This window comes from Callospermophilus lateralis, chromosome 10 (assembly GCF_048772815.1).
Source record: "Callospermophilus lateralis isolate mCalLat2 chromosome 10, mCalLat2.hap1, whole genome shotgun sequence".
Classification (NCBI taxonomy): domain Eukaryota; kingdom Metazoa; phylum Chordata; class Mammalia; order Rodentia; family Sciuridae; genus Callospermophilus; species Callospermophilus lateralis.
Window position 1 is genome coordinate 3,122,900 of NC_135314.1, and position 15,277 is coordinate 3,138,176.

General features: G+C 47.4%; 1 protein-coding gene across 2 annotated transcripts in view; it reads right to left on the minus strand.

Moving 5' to 3' along the window:
- The window catches only part of Slc37a1 (solute carrier family 37 member 1), a 64,520-nt gene that overhangs the window by 48,175 nt on the left and 1,068 nt on the right, over positions 1-15,277 (minus strand). The gene's annotated exons all lie outside the window — the stretch shown is intronic.

The window sequence follows — 15,277 nt, forward strand, 5'->3', positions numbered from 1 at the left end:
AGTGGCACTCTGGTCTTGGCACACAGCCTAAATACATCAAAAGTTTTAAAAAATCACCCTTCCTGGAATTTACCAGAAAAGGATCTGATTGCAGTTTCATTGCACCGTCCAAGACAGCAACTTAGCAAACGTCCCAACCCTGTTTCCACTAAAACCCAGAAGGAGCATGGCTTGGACTGATTCCAAAAGAGCCTAGTCAAAGACCCCTCAAAATAGATGAGCAGAGGGAAATACACACCTGAGAGCCCCCCACAGCCCCTCCCCTCAGAGGCTGCCCTCTGGGTCTCTTGCTGAGACAGAAGAGGAGGCTGAAAGTGAGTAACAGCAAGAATAATGTTGAAAGGGTCTTTTCAGGGCACGGCCACATGGTCACACGTGGTCTCCACGGTCACAGATATCTCAAATAATTTACGTAGTTGAAAAATTTCAAGACTGGGTCCCATGGCAAGAGCAAACATGAATGGGGAACAAGGCATTCCCACAAAAAAGTTTAATGCATTTTTCTTTTTTAAAAAATCAAGAGATAGAATACAAAACTTCCTCTCCAGGGCAAGCACTCTCCAAGCTTTAAGGGTCTGGTCAACATTAAAGAGGAGACGCCTCTACCCCAGTGGCAGCACACAGAACATCCCTCACTTGGGCTGCAAGTGCAGCCCCAAGACCAGGTGCTGGGACAGGACGTTTAGAGCCTAGGTTTTGTAGAGAATACCAGACGATGAATAAAGAAAGAGTCGGGGACATCGAATATATTTACCAACTCACAAATTGACACAATTTAAGTTCCAGGACACGCAGACAGCAGCTTCCAGGCAGTGAGCTCAGGAGACCCGGGGAAGGCAGGCTTCGGAATTCCTCCTCTAGCAATTCAAACCTGGAGGTGGGGGAAGGGGCTTCCAGGATCCTAAATTCTAATGCAGATCCGTAGACAGCACCTCCTCCGAACTGGGCTCTGGGCGCGGGCCGCCAGGGCTGAAGGTTGGTGGCCAGCGGCCCGCGAACTCTCTGGCGTTTTAAGCCCTCTGTAATCAGCAGAGGAGGTCGCTGTCCCTCGGGTTGGCCAGGAGGCGCCGGGGCTCCGGGGACCAGCGGCTCAGCAGAGCAGCAAGCCGAAGGCCCAGGTGCTGGGCTCCGAGCTTACCCGAGGGCTTTTCGGCCGGCTCCTCCCCACACAATACAATTGCCGGGTCCGGGAGGAGGTGAAGGCAGCCGGCACGCCCACGTCCCCATCGCGCGGCAGACAATGCGCGCGTCTCCTCCGGTCGGCTCCCGGGACCCCCGCTGTCACGGCGGCCGGCGGGGATGGGGAAGGACCCGGCAGGACAGCTTGGCGAACCCCTGCCAGGGGCTTCAGCGAGTGGCTGCGGGGCCAAGACCGCGCCCTCTGCCTCCACTTTCCCGGAATAGCAGCGTCACCAAGCAGCAGACGCCTGGCATGGTCGCCTAGGGACACTCTTCCAGATCCCTTACTTCAAAGACTTTCCGCAACGAAAAGAGCTTGAGATCGCCCGCCGCCCGCCCTCCAAATAAAGCAAACCTCCAGGAAGAAGGCGCCGGGAGCCGAGCCCGCAGGGCGCGGCCGGAAGCGCGGCCCCGGGCGCAGGTGCGCGGCGGCCGGCAGGTGCGGCCGGGGAGGGTCGGGCCGCAGCGCCTCCGGCGCCGCCGCTTCCCACCTGCGCCGGGGAGGCCCGCGCCCCGCACCGCCCGCCGCGGGCGCTTCCTGCTCGCGACTTCCTGCGGCGCGCAGAGGCCCCGCCGCCCTTTCGCTGTCCCCGGCCGCGGGGCGCCGGCCCGGGCCGCGGCGGGTTCGCGCGGCTCCTCCCTCTCCCGCCCTCCGGGACCCCGGCCCAGAGCGCAGGGTCCCAGACGGCCCTGGGGACGCAGGCGGGGGCGCCCCCGCGCGCAGTGGCGCTGCCCCGCCGCCCGGCGGCCGTCCCGCGTCCGCACACCTGCCGCGCGCTCTCCCGGGCGCACCGGCACCTCCGGGTTGGCTACCCCCCGCTGACCCGAGCTTCCGCGGGCCTCGGCACCGCCGGCCCTTTGTCCTTAGGGCAGCTCTTAGGCTTCTAGGCAACGGCGGCGACGAGTTCCTGAGGAAGGACCGGACTCCCACAGAGCCCGGGCACTAAAGAGGGTCTTTCTTGGCCTTCTGGCTTCTGTTCCTATTGTCTTATCGCGACACAATAAGTCACTTCGGATCATGAAGATGAGCATCCCACAGAGTAAAAGCGGGCACACGGAAATAAATGGCTACGTGGAACTAACATGTATCACACCTGGGAGTGCGACACTTGCAGCCAGCGGAGAAGCCCACGTGCAGAGCAATGGGTCGGGTGCCCTGGCAGAAGCTTCCATTTCATCCCCGGAGCGACTGTTCTCCAAACTGCGCCCGCCTCGGGCCAAAACGGGGCCCTGGACAGCTGAGTAGGGGGTCTGATTATGTCCTAGGGGAACCCTGTACAACATGGATGGCATCCAAGCCCAGCCCAGAGACCTCCCTGGGAAAGCAAACGGGGGCGGGAAGCAGACTTTGCAGGAAGGTGCCGGCCACCTGATCCCAGGCCTGGCTGTAAAATCCAGACTCGCCAAGCCCTGCCCAGGCACCCTGAGGCTGTCTCCTGAGGCCTGTCCGGAGGAGGCTGCACAGTATACCCTCAGGACTTGCCCCGTTTGAGGAATGCTGTGCTATTCCCTGCGGTTTGCAGAGTTGGGTAGTGTATTTGGGAAGACTTCTGCACTCGGGAAGAAAATGTGCCCAGCTTATAGCTGCTCTTGAGTCGGCTTCAGGAGCCTCTTGGCCAATATCCCACAAGGAAGGCAGCCCAGGGCTCCAGTTTTCTCTCTCCCTTTGGCTAGGTCTCTTTCTCTCTCTCCCAGTTCTCCTTCCTTACTCCATTCCTAGTGGGCACCAAACCAGCCCAACCTGACTCTCATGTCTCTTTCAAGTCATCTCTCCACTCCTGGCACAGGTCACTGGCTCTGATCAGGGCTTCTCTGTCACGTGAGGCTGGCCACAGGACTGGGAGGCACCGAAAAGCAAGACCCCTGAAAGCCAAATGTGATCTTGTCTACCTAATTAACAACCCTCCAGCTATTCCACACCCAGGACGGCCTGAAACCACTTCTGCAGCTGACTCTGGTCTTGCTCAAAGCTCTTCAGATCCCAAAGCATGGGCTTTTCACACTTTCATGTTTCTGCCCTGGCCCCCCTGATGCCAGCTTCTCCTCCACCCAGTCGAAACACTGAGCAAACCTCATGGATTGGTATTAGTTTCTCATAAACCTTTCTCCTGCCCCTAGAAGGGCCTGGGGAGATGCCTGGCGTCCCCTCCTGGGTCAGAAGGCACTCATCCATGTTCGCTAACCACATGAATGCAGTGTGACCCAGGACAGATTGTCCTGAGGTTGTCACATCTTCCTTCAGAAAAAAATAACCCTAGTTGCATGGCACACTGGAACCAGAGGGGAACTGAAGGCCCATGCAGAATATTGGCTGAAAATATTAACCTTATGATCCAATAAAGATTAAATGTTAATAAACATCAAATTTTATATTAATCTTTTATGTGATTGTAAGCAGCATATAAAATGTATTTAAAGGAGATGGCCTGTGCAAAACTTCCAAATAACACATCTTATATTTGGTAATGAAAACGTGTGAGTGTCCCCATGACCATGTCAGGTTTCATGCTTGAAAGGAATACACAAGCTCAAGACCACTGGGAGATCCTCATCATGGAGTCAGTTTTTGCTTTTTAAAAGTTTTTCCAAGGTAAAACTAGCAAATAAAAATTATATACATTTAAGGTGTACATGAGGTCGCCGTTAAGAAGCAATCACCATAAACTAAGAAACAATCTGTAAACCAGCTGATGTGATGTATCCATAGCTTCACAGTTCTTTTCTTTTTCTTTCTTTTTTTTGCGGTGAGAACGATGAAGGTCTCACATTTCAAGTGTACAGTAGGGTACCACCCGTCACTGGGCTGTTTGTTAAACCACTGAATTAAATCTGTGCTGCTTGACTGCTCCCTCTCCATTGTCCCCATGTCCTGACCCTGGTGACCCTCACTCTGCTCTCTGCTCCCAGGAGTTGGATGTTTTTAGATTTCCTGTAGAAGTGAGATTAGTAGTCTTTATGTTTTTTCTGTGGTGACTTATTGTATCTAACACAATGTCCTTCACATTCATCTACCTTGTCAACAATGACAAGATTTCCCTTTCTCCCCCATAAGGCTGAATAGTAACCCATCCAGATTTCCTTTATGAATTGCCCTCTGAGTACTCTTTTTGCTGTATCCCATAAGTTGTGGTGTGCCGTTTTCATTTTCACTTGTTTCAAGAGTTTTTTTTTTTTTTTTTAAACTTCTCTTTGATTTCTTCTTTGATCTATTGGTTGATGGAGGGTGTAGTATTTTTCCCATTTTTACTCTACTATTGATTTCCATTGTGGTTGGAAAAGATATTTTGGTAAGATTTCCATCTTAAATTTGCTAAGACTTGTTTTGTAACCTAACATCATCTATTGTAGAAAATGTTCTTTGTATACTGGAAAAGAATATGTATTCTGCCACTGGTGGATGGAATGTTCTGTATGTCTGCTAGTTTCACTTGGCCTATTGCTGTTCAGTCACTGTGTCCTTGGCTTCTGTCTGGATGTCTATCGGTTATTAAAAGACTCTTGCCATTATTTTGTTGCTATTTATCTCTCTCTTGAATTCTGTTAATATTTGCTTTATAATTTGGGTGTTTTGATGTTGGGGATATATATATATATATATAATATATACATAATATATATAATATATATAAATATATATAATATACATATACATAATATATATATGTAATATATTTACAATTATATCCTCTTGATTCAATAATCCCTTTATCATTTTATAATGACCTTCTTTGTCTCTTATGAGTTCTTTTTTAAAGAAGTCAACCTTTATTTATTTATTTTTGGTGGTGCTGGGAATTGAACGCAGGGCCTTGTGCATGCTAGGCAAACACTCTACCAACTGAGCTAGATCCCCAGCCCCCAACTTTTATTTTTTACTCACTTGTTTTTATGTGGTACTGAGGATCAAACCCAGGGACTCACCTGTGCTGGGCGAATGCTCTACCACTGAGCTACAACCTCAGCCCTGACAGTTTTTTTTTTTTTTTTTTTTTTTTTAACATTAAATGTTTTATATTGAAGAACAAAAAAAAAAAAAAAAAAGAGAGAGAGAGAGAGAGAGAGATAAAATATAGGTTCCATGGTGATAGACTGCCAAAGCTTTTGTCTTGGAAAATCTTCATTTCTCTAGAACATTCTTGCTGAGGATAATGGTCTTGACCACCAGGATCTTTCTCCTTCAAAATTTTAATTATATATCGTCCTACCCCTGCCTGGCCTATAAGGTTTTTTCTAGGAAATATGTTGATAATCTTATGTACGTAATCTTTCCTGTGTGTAACAAATTGCTTTTCTTTTGCTGCTTTCAAAAATATCTCTGCCTCTGACTTTTAAGAATTTGATTATGTGTCTTGGTGGAGATTACTTGATATTTTGTCTATTTGGGGTTCTGTGGTACTTATGGATCTGAATGTACATTTCCATCTCTAGATTTTGTTAGTTTTCTGTCATAATTTTCTTTAAAAAGCGCTATGCCCCTTATCTGTCTGTGTTCTTCCTGGGGGTCACATCACACCTATCTTGGTTGGCTTGATAATGACTTCAGTCCCATAGTTTTTCTTCAGTATTTTAACCCCCAAACATGGTGAGCATGCCATGCAGGTGAGGAGCCACTCCTCAGAGGGGCCAAACAAGGCCAATGGCAAGCCAGGTCTGACAGGGAACAGCAGTCGCCTGCAGGCAGCCGGAGAAAGTGCCTTGTGCTAAGAGAGCATCAAAGCATTAAAGACCATTAGGGAGAGAAGGAAAGGAAAATCAGAACCTGATTACTTAATGTGCAGAAGAGGGACCCATTTTATTTCCCCAGATCAAGAAGCAAGAGTTCTAGCAGTGTGGTGCACTAATTGTTGAATAAAGATGATGCACGTTCAGTCACTGATGTTATTGGTAATGAACAGAATGAAAGGCCTCCCGTGATTAAGCATGCTCTATATTGCAGGCGTCATATTAGGCCATGGGTACAGAGCTGGCAAGAGGCTATATGCAGAGGAGCTATCTCCCAATCCAGCAACCTGATTGGGTATGGAGAAGCAGGCCTGCCCAGTCCCAGATGGCCCAGGAGAGTGTCCACGCCCCTAGCCTCATGCCAGCTAGCACCTGCCATACCACCCTGGTAGTACTCTCGATTCACACCCCAGCTGATTCACAGGTGAAAGTGCTATTTCCCTCCAAAGGATTGTCCTCGTTGATAAGGACACAGGTGATGGCATGAACAACATTCACACAGTCAACCCAAGTGGGATAGACCTATGGTCCCACTGGGTCAGGGAAAGTGTCAGGGGACGTGAGAGAGCCAGCTCTCACCTCCAAAACAAGATGTGCACATCTACAAGCACACATAAAACTGCAGCATACCTGTGCCACCTAGAAGCATGCAGGGAAGAGAGGCAAGGGCAGAAGAGCGGAAAGTGGTTGGGGAATGAGACGGGGGCGTTAAAGGATGAAGTCAAATATTTACTGTGATATTTTAGATTTTGATTTTAGAACCATAGGTATTTAAAAAAATAAAAAGGAAACACTAATGTAAAATAACTGATGGGTTTTTAGATGGAGAATTTTAGCACTAATACCTAAATTAGGGACATATTTTAGAGACAGGAGTATTGCAAGTGTCCTTAAATAATGAGGAGTCAGTCACATGACAACGGTGGCTTTGCTAAGCTACTTATAAGATAGGTAGGGCAGATTTTCTGGTTTCTAAGACCCTTTGGCAATGTCTTCTAGAAGACTACCTATGTTTCCTCTGCAGTGTGGTGAGGGAAGTCCTCACAAGAGCACCCCGGGGCTTCTGGAAGCACCTGGTTCCTCACTGAAGTGGGGTGTGTACAAAGGCTTGATCACATTCAGGGGCTTAATGCTTCCTTTGGTGAAGAAAGTCGAACAGTTTTTTTTTTTTTTTTTTAAATCACTGAGCCAGATCCCTAGTCCTTTTGATTTGGTATTTCAAGTCAGGGCCTCACTAAGTTGCTGAGGTTGGCTTTGAATTTGAGATCCTCCTGCCTCAGCCTCCTGAGTTGCTGGGATTACAGGCATGCACCAGGATGCCTAGCCAAGTTGAACAATTTTTATGAGTTTTTTTTTTTTTTTTATACTGGGGATTGAACCCAGGAGTGCTTAGCCACCGAGCCACATCCCCGGCCCTTTTTAAAATACTTTATTTAGAGACAAGCTCTCGCTGAGTTGCCAAGTGCCTTGCTAATCTCCTGAGGCCGGCTTTAAACTCGATCCTCTTGCCTCAGCTTCCCGAGTTCCTGGGGTTACAGGCAGGTGGCACTGCACACAGCTTTTGTGAGGTTTTTGGAAAAGGCCCATTTTCTTCAGTTCAACTGGGCAGCCACGTGGGCCTATCTGATGACTTCTGGAGACGGCACTTCCATTTTATTCAGCATGCACACGGCCTGGTGGGAGAACGCCATCACTCATGACCTTCTCCCCAAACTGAGAGCCTGTCAGGATTGCCCGTCTTTTCCCAGTCCACCTGGAGCTGGGAGAGGGTGGCTTTGACGGTGAAGCCAGACTCTGAGCTTAGCCAGTGGACCCTACTCACTAGTGTGAGGCTATGCCGATGACCTTGGCACTCACTGAGTCATGGGAAGTTTGGGCCACTTACTTTTAATTCCTATGACTGTGACCATTAGTTTTCATCCTTACAACTGAAATCCTTTCTAAAAATAGACTGTTACACTTCAATAATAGATGAACTTATTGAATAGAATGTATTTTCTTTAATATCACTTAAGATTACCTTTTTGAGCCTAGCAGACATAAAGCCTTAGGTTTGAGCCTCAGCAACACACACACACAAAAAAAAAAAAAAAAAAGGAAAAAGATGATCTTTTTGAACATCAGTTATGATCCAGTGAATAGTGATCTAGCAAAAAAAAAAAAAAAAAAAAAAAAAAGCACAGGATTTAGAATTTAAAGTTGCAGGTTCAAATTCAGACTCCAGACTTAGTATTCTGGGACCCTGGGAAAGTCACCTACTCTCCTAAGCACCAGTTTTCCTGCTGTGGCCTCCTGGGCTTGCTGGGAGGAGAAGTGAGCTTCGCAGTGTCTTTACCTGTTTCATTCTTCAGCGAGTCCTTACCAGCTGAGCCTGCCAACTCACCAGGGACTCTCCATAAATACTTGTTATTGAACCCACAGTCACAAGGGTGCTATGGGAACTGTGAATCACTTATAAACGCTTGTGACACTCTAGTAACTGCAAAGTGCAACAAATTAATAGAAAAATGTGATCTAATGCACAATTTGGAGCTGGGGGAAGGAGGGAACTGCAAAGTCCCTTTTATCAGCTTCTTTTATTGATCTGCCATTTCTCCTTGAAAATAGAGTCAGAGACACCCCACCACAATCTGTAGCATTAATCCTGAAAGGCTTGGTCAGCTGGCGTAAAGTCAAGCCTGCCTGCCACGTTCCACGATTCCTTCACAGCTATCCTTCCGATGGCGAGTGAAGGAGCGCTTATGGGAACACACAGCAAGACCGCCTTAGGTTGAGAAGTACTGACACTGAACCAGGCCTGGACGCAGCACCCACTCTCACCAGCACACCCAAGGCAGAGGTCCCCTACTGCTCGCAGCCACGGCTGCCCAGCTCCAGCACTGACCGTCACTGAGAACAATCCCTAACTCTGTACCCCAGCTTCTCTAATGCAGGGTCCCTCGGGGCTTCATCTGTAAGACCCTGTTCCTGTCACAAAGATAAATGTGATAGGTCCTGTTCTCTAGGGACTCACAATCGAGTTGATAACAAGTCCACAGTGGGCCTCAAATCCCATAACGTAGAGATCCCCCCAAGCCTATAATGTGAAAAATTTTCAAGTTTTAAATAAAAAACAAAACAAAACAAAAATTTAAGCACTTTAAGATTAAAAAGAACATCTCTTTTTGAACTGTTATTTTCGGGAATAAATATTTTGCACATATTAAGGGAACTAATCAAAGGAATACACTGGTGAATCACAATTATCCTAGATGAGGTAATCTTACCTTGTTTAACAAATGCGTGTTTTTACACTTCCATTTGTGTTTGCTTGGGAAACTCTTGTATGTTCTCTGAACTGAAAGCTTGTCCTTTGTGTCATAAATAGCACTAAGTTGTTACTGTATTACCCGGATGTGGTTGCCAGGGGCTCAGTGTGGCCCCAGAAGATATCAGCCAGGTTCTGTTTTTAGCACAGGAGCTCAGAGCTCAGATGGTGAGCTCGCAGGACACCTAAAACTACCAGCCCAGTTTAGAACCATCCTGGCTCTCTTCTTTGTACAGGGAGAGGGAAATGACTGGTTTAGCATTCTCGATGACTGTTTGATCTACAACTCTTAGAGGCTTGTCCTGGCAATTAGGTCTCTAAGAAAGAAGCCTGGAGAAAGAAAGATGATTCAAACAAGCAGGTAGGCTGCAGCCCCAGGAGGAGGGGAGCAGCAGTACACAGCTGCGGAAGTGCTTTGGGTTGTCGCCTGAGACATGAATGAATGAAATAAAGAGAAAAGACTCTTGAGACAATGTTTTCTTAAAAGTAATATGGAATATAATTTCTTTAAGTAACATTCTTCAAATTTGTATTGAACTTTTTCATTCATTCTTATGTGCAATGCTGAGTCAAAATGATTCTGGTATATCCTTAGAGTGAAACTCTAGTCTTTTAAGAACCTTTGGTGACTTTTGACATATTCTAAGTAAAGGCACATGACGATGGTGAGGGATAAGTGGGCATTCCCACTTCCCTGAGTGCATTCAGTAATTCTGAATGATGTGAGCATCTGCTATGGGCCAGGATTTAGGCTAACTGTGGAGTGCAGCCCTTAAACCTGGAGGTGTAAAGAGAGGCTGACCCGGAAACAGACCACGGCAACTTAGGGAGCTCGACAGAGCCCAGTGGGAAGCAGGGCAAGCAGAGCTGGACGCAGCCAGGAAAGGCGTGCCCAGGAAGCTTCCAGATGGCCAGGTATTAAGGTGCTCACCAGGTAGAGAGACAGGGAACTGCATTTCAGAAAGAGGCAGAATCTATGAAGACAGCTGGAGAAAGTGACATAAATAATTAGCAGCAGTTAACCACAGATGGAGAATAAGCATCGTTCTCAAAATGATCAAGGAAAGGGCTGGGGATGTGGCTCAAGCGGTAGCGCACTCGCCTGGCCCGGGTTCGATCCTCAGCACCACATACAAACAAAGATGTTGTGTCTACCGAAAACTAAAAAAAATAAATATTAAAAAAAATGATCAAGGAAAGACAATCTAACTCATAGGAGAGGCTGCTTTACCCGTCTAATTTTCAAAGAAGAAATGGAACTCACAGGGGGCCTGGGAGCAGGGGGCCTGGGAGCAGGGGGCTGAGCACTGGGTGCTGGTGGCCGGCCACGCCAGGAAGCCTGTGTTCCTCTGTACTCAGTCTTGCTGTTCCTCCCCACTGGCCCAGTCACCCCAGCTCTGTACAGCTGGCTTCTTTACAGGTGCATGGGGATGTGGACAAAGATGCAGGCATGTAGGTGCTCAAGTGACTTCATCCCTCCGCCCACCCAGGCACCTGGGCAGTGGTCTCTGTGTTCACGGCACACTTTGCCATGTCACCAGTGTCTGTGAACAGGTATCTTTTTGTATGCATCACGTGCGACAGAAGAGTTAAACATGCACATTACTTTTCTACAGAAACACACTAAGTCTCTAGAGGAATTCCAGGCCACTTTGATCCTCTGTAGTCTTATCCAATCCTCAGGGCCCTCCTGTAAATTGGGCAGGGTGAGCCTTATTCTGGGAAAACAGTGCACAGTGGCTCATTTTGCTGGCTCCTCCTGCCCTTTTCTCAGGGGACCCGACACCTCCTGAGGCTGGGAAGGTGCGCCATCACAGCAGGACCAAGTGGGGGTGCTGTATGTAGTGTCAAGTGTTATAGGCCAGGTATATGGACCAGACTCCATTTTACCCTGTCTTATAAGAAACACTTCTCCCGTGGGAACACCCGACCTCTGAACCTACCAATAGTTGATCAGCATAACATGTTTGGCAACACAAAATGGCAATTCTTACACAATGTAAAGTTGTTCTCTTTTTGGTTCCCATTTTTCTTGGCAATGTACCCTGTCAGAGATTGATTATCTAGACATTAGTAACCATCCTTTAACTTGCACTCAGCTAGGGTCACTTGACCCACTTCCCTTCTTATGACTGTGGGAGTCCCGTGGGCCATACCAATGTGCCCCCTGCAGTGTTTCCCTAATGGCTCAGCTCAGCTTCTGTACCCCTGCTTGCTTGCTTGCTGCTATGCCTACCTGGACGCAGTTTTTGCCTTTAAATACCCTGAAATGCTCAGGCTCGGGGCTGTTCCTTGCAGAGATAGTTATGGGGCCTGCAGGGAGCAGTTAAATAAAGGTTGGCTAAAAAAAGACTCTCCAATTCGGACAAAATGGGCTTGGTGTTTTCTGAGCGGTCTGCCCTATAACATCAAGAGAGAACCAACTTTACTTATTATGCCCTTTCTATTTGTTTGTTCTGTGGTGCTGGGGATCAGGGCCTAGACATGCTAGGCAAGCACTCTACCACTTAGCCACACTTCAGCCCCCATGTCCACAACTCAGCCCCCATGTCCACTTTAAAATGAAGGACTAGCCCAGCCACGAGGCACCACAGTCTTGGTCATTGCTTTTTAACTTTGGGGATTAATGTGGAATTTGCCCCAAACGGCTCTGTAATTTCTTTTGGAGTTCCTGATAGAACCCCTTGGTGTGTGAGCCACATAAATATTCAAACGTAGTTAAGTAACTGATATCCCAAGAGAGCGCCTGGAAAACGAAGTATGATTGAAGAAGAATGATAGTGAACAAGATCACAAACAAGAAGAGAAAAAGAATAAAAATATATACTTTCCTTTCTTTGCCTTTTCCAAGTGCTGCATAAAGCACAGCTCGGTTGCAGAATGTGTCTAACATTTATTCTGGAACACATGTTGGCTGGGCACTTTCTCTGTGCCAGACACTGTGTCATGGGCGTGTGCTTGTGTTGTCCCCCAGAGTGCCACATGAGTGCCCAGTTTCTGCCATCTTGTCTCCATGCTGGCTGACCTCCACCACTGTTTGCGTGGCTGACCTCCACTCACTGGCTGTGGCATTACTGAATAATCCCACTTCCTGTGTGAAAATGATTTGTATCTCTCTCTTGACTTTTGCCTCAATACTCTTCCCTCAGGTCTGAGGGAGCAGCTCAGCAGGGGGCACTTGCCTAGTCTGCAAGAAGCCCTGGGTTCTATCTCAGCACCACAAAAAAGTAAAGCCAATCAAAAAAAAAAAATCCTATTGTTGACCTGCACACCTCAGGGAGGTGTGTGTGGGTACCTGGTTACTTCTTCCTTGTTGGTTGCCAATTTTACTGGAGCTATGATCTCCAGACAACTAATATACCTACTTGCATCTAAGAATCCACAGGTCCATATATTTCTAGAAACCTCAGTGTCTGCTTACCCTTAAGTACATTAGTGCTAATGAACATTGGCATAAAAATGAACATAGCTGGGCACAGTGGCACACACCAGTACTCCCTGCAACTCGGAAGGCTGAGGTAGGAGGATGTCAAGTTCAAGGCCAGCCTCAGCAACTTATTGAGGCCCAAAGCAAATTGGTGAGACTCTGTCTCAAAATAAAAATAAATAAATTAATTAATAAAAAGGGCTGGGAATGTAGCTCAGTCAGAAAGCAAACCTGGGATCCTTTCCCTATTTCTCTCTGAGCAGAGATCTAAAGGCCCCGTGGACAGGTGTCGTGGCCATGGCTGAGCACTTGCTCTGCACTTCTGAGTGCCATGGGGGAGATGAGGACGGCAGCTTGGCTCCTTAGGTTCTGGAAACCAGACACCCACATGGACGTCTATCACCGAGGCCAGAGCGGGGTGCCTGTGATAGATGTGGGCTAAAGTCCACGAGGCACGGCCAGCACATCCCATCTGAAGGACCAATAGGAGCTGCAGTGAGAAGGGAGCAAATACTTAGAATAAAAATTAAAAGTAGACTGCAGCGTTAATACATACTGCCACAACGAATTCACCATGGAAAGCCATGTAGACGCTCCTCCAAAGATTAGAACCAGAACTTTCATGCAACATAGCCTCTCGCTTTCAGGCCTATATCCAAAGGAACTGAAGTCAGTTTGCCAAAGTGATGTCTGCTTTCATGTCAGCTGCAACCCTGTTTACAATAGCTGAGATAAACAACCAAAGGTCCAGCAATAGATGACTATACGCATACTATTTAGCCATAAAAAAGAAAATCCTGCCGGGAACGGTGGTGCACACCTGTAATCCCAGCTGCTTGGGAGGCTGAGGCAGGAGGATTGCTAGATCAAAGCCAGCCTCAGCAAAAAACAAGGTGATAAGCAACTCAGTGAGACCCTGTCTCTAAATAAAATACAAAATAGGGCTGGGGATGTGGCTCAGTGGTCAAGTGCCCCTGAGTTCAATCCCTGGTACAAAAAAAAAAAAAAAAAATCCCTGAATGCAGCTGTTGGACATGATGTTAAGTGAAATAATCCAGAAACAGAAAGACAATGATCTCGCTTTCATGTGTGCTAGTGCCTTTGGCCGCTGTAACAAAATGCTGGGAAACATGTAAAGAACAGACGTGTATTTTCCCAGTCTTGAAGGTAGGAAGTCCAAGCTCAAAGCCACGCCCTCCAGTGAGGGCCTTCTTGCTGGGTCCTCACAAGGTGAATTGTCAGGGACAAAGGGGACAGACGCAGAAGGGCAGGGGGGCAAGCCAGTGGGGCTCTTGAGAAGCATCCTGGGTATGGGCCTGAATCCTACTCCTGAGGAAAGGCCACTGGGGCCTAATCACCACCCAGTACTATATGCTGCTATTTAAACTGCTCCCAACCTCCCTGGGTTAAAGGATCTGTCACCAGCCTGATGCTTTTGGGAGGTTGTATAACCTTTAAGATGTAGGGCCTGCAATGTCCTTGAAAGAAATATTGAGTCCCTGGCCCTTTCCTCTCTCCCTCCTCTCCCGCTGCCCTGAGGTGAGCATTTTCCTCTGTCATGCACTCCTTCCATCATGTACTATGCCACCACAGGCCCAAAAGCAACGAGCCAACTGACCATGGACTGAAACCTCTGAAACTGAGTCAAAAGAAACCTTTTCCCCTATTAAGTTGACTATCTCAGGCACTGTGTCACAGTGACAAAAAGCTGACCAACACACTGTCACACTGGCAACACCTGAATTTTGAAGACATTCAAACCATAGCATTTTAGAATGTAGAAAGAGTCAAACTTACAGAAGCAGAGAGAATGGTTGTTGCCAGGAACTGGGGCATGGGGAAAATGTAGAGATGTCAAAAGGCATAAACTTTCAGTTATAAAATGAATATGCTCGGGTATCTAATGTCCAGAATAGTGACTGTGGTTAATGATGATTCATTTTTTACTTGAAATTTGAGACCAAAACAGATTTTAAATGCCCTCATCGCTCCCTATACACACTTAAACACAAACAGTTACTGTGGATAGTAATGTATGTGCTAATCTGTGGTATTCAGTATGTTATGTATATCAAATCATTCTGTGTATACCTTGCATACATAGCATTTTTACCTACCAATTAAGTATTATTTAAAAATTGCCACTTAAATTTTAAATTTTGTCACTCTCAGACCTTTACAATGGATGGATGGGGTTGAGGATCATTCCTCCTCCAAGCCCCATTCCCCTCTCCCTCCTTCTCTCTCATAATGAATCTGGAGCGTCTTTGGGGAAGCAGCTCCTCAGTCTGTGAAGAATGGATGTGAGTTCTGCCAGGGAGAACTGTGGGGACAAGGCAGCATTCCAGGGAGAGGGTGCTGCGCAGGCAAACAGGCCTGGAGGCCGGAGGTTGGAGGTACTTTGGGAACATGCTGTTTGGTTTATCTGCAGCAAGCAGCAAGTGCATAGAGGGGAGGTTGGGGACCTGGAGAGACGGAGTGCTTGAGAGTGAGACTGTCTGTACTTGGGTTTTGAGCACAGGAGGCGTGTGAAGTTGGTAAGAGACCAAAGACAGGAGGCAGAGAGACTGACTTGGTGGGAGAGTAGGGAGGCCTGAGTCTGGGTGACAGCAGAGGAAGGAGATCCAGGGACCTTGGCGACT